Genomic DNA, 2,140 nt, shown 5'->3' on the forward strand with positions numbered 1-2,140 from the left:
GACGCTGGTGCTGCCAGTGTGCAAAACCAAGTGCAGAACTTGTGTACGACAGGGTAGGAGGTAACGTGAAATGTGCGTGGTTTACGGCAAGTTTAGGTTTTATACATCGAATCTGAGTATGGAAACGTCTTCACGCTTAACTATTTCTGTGCGACGCACCATTTATACATGAGGCCCCTGGAGCTCTATGTGCAGTTTTGGTCTCCAGGCTACAAAAAAGACATAGCAGTGCTAGAAAAGGTCCAGAGGAGAGCGAAGGCTGATTTCAGGCTGTAGGAGGAGTAAGATTAAAAAGCCGAGCCTTTCAGTTTAAGCAAAAGATCAAGAAGTGACATTACTGAAGTGTGCAAAATTATGAAGGAATTTAGTAAAGTGGATTGAGACTGCTATTTTAAAATGAGTTCATCAAGAACAAAGGGACACAGTTGGAACCTTGTAAATGGTAAACATTAGGAAGTTCTTCTTTACACAGAGAATCTTAGACATTTGGAATAAGCTATCAAGAAGCGTGGTAGACAGTAAGAACTTTCAAAACTAGATGATGTTTTCTTTAGAAGAATTAAGTGGATAGTACTGGTGAGCTTTGTTAGGCTTGAATGGCCTATTCTCATCTAGATTGTTCTAATGTTCTTATGATATATCATTATACTTTCTTCTGCCAGTTAAAAGTTGAGTAGCAGTGTTTTGGACCAACTGAAACATTGAAGAGAGAACTGACGCGACATCCATATACAGGAATTGCAAAAGTCTAAACAGTTGGAGATAACTGTCTGAATTACTTTTTGAAATCATTGAAAGAAAAAAGGGGCTTTATCTTCAAAACCCTAGCTGAAAGAAATTATTTTATAATGAAAAATCTGCTTAGAAACTGTCTAATACCACACCCAAATTTTACAGATGACTATTGTAGGAACGATTGTAGAAAGTGATAGTTTTTGCAAAACAAATAGAAATTCTAAAATTTTTGCTCATTAAAAAGGGAATTTGAAGTTTTTAATCACTAAAATTTTAAAGTATGTTCTGTTGTTAAAAATTTAATTTATTGTGAAAACTGAGAACCCCTGTAATTTATACGGGAAGCAATGGTTTTTAATGAGGCAAAAATGAATGTCACAACAGAACTAAACATTTGATTTTTCTAGCACGGAACATTGCTGCCACTTCCACTGGCCACTTAATAAATTTCAGGGAAACATTTTGTCCCTGGCCAGAAGCATTGACTAAATCTTCCACGGAACATCTTTTTCAAACAATATCCAAAATGGTCATATGGTCAATTTTATAATAAAGCAGATGTGATCCCTAATTAAAGTTCCTATCAAGAAATATACCCCACTCCTGTACAAAGAGGGAACCTGTGCAAAATTAGGTGGAAGAAGGTTCAACGTGTGGATTGGCAAATTTAGCAAAAAACAGATTCAACTTTATGGTTTTGAAAGGACCACCTTTGTTTGTCAATTTTTCAATGCAAACTCACCAGTTTTATAGTTGTTGGTGTATAGTTAATCATGATTCAAGTTTATAGAGGATATTTGTCTTGGACAGCCAAATGGAGCAATTACAATGCTGCATCAAGTTGCAGGAAACTGAGTTAGATCTGGTCACTTCGTGAAGTTTTGGTATGGCCTTTACCTTTTCTCCAGGTTGCACACTCTGAATCTGCATATTATGTTAATGGTAACCCGTCTTAGCCTGAAAAGAGATGCCAATATATTTTAGTATCTGCTATTTAAAATTAAACCAGTCTTTTTCCAATTTAGTCCATATCAAAGGAGAGCAGAGGGGGTTTTAACTTTGATTACAACCCTTAAAAATCTAATGCTTGTTAAAAGAGGGGAAAAAGTTTAAAAATTCAAGAAAAACTTTATGAATAGCTATAATTAAAATAATTTTTTGAATCTGAAACTAACAGAATAAATAAGACAATATTTCAAATTGCATTTTAATTGTAGAAAGAAATTTCAGGCTGAAATTTCTTTTTTAGGGTTTTTTTTTTCAAATTGAAATCTTTATCATCTAGAACAGTCACGTGATGTAGGAACCTTTAATTTAAACTTTATCTCTATTATTTTAGCAACTTCACTTTTATCTGATACATTTTTTCACACACATTTATTTAATACTTAAATATCAGAATCAG

This window comes from Polypterus senegalus, chromosome 3, assembly GCF_016835505.1.
Source record: "Polypterus senegalus isolate Bchr_013 chromosome 3, ASM1683550v1, whole genome shotgun sequence".
In the NCBI taxonomy this organism is placed as follows: Eukaryota; Metazoa; Chordata; class Cladistia; order Polypteriformes; family Polypteridae; genus Polypterus; species Polypterus senegalus.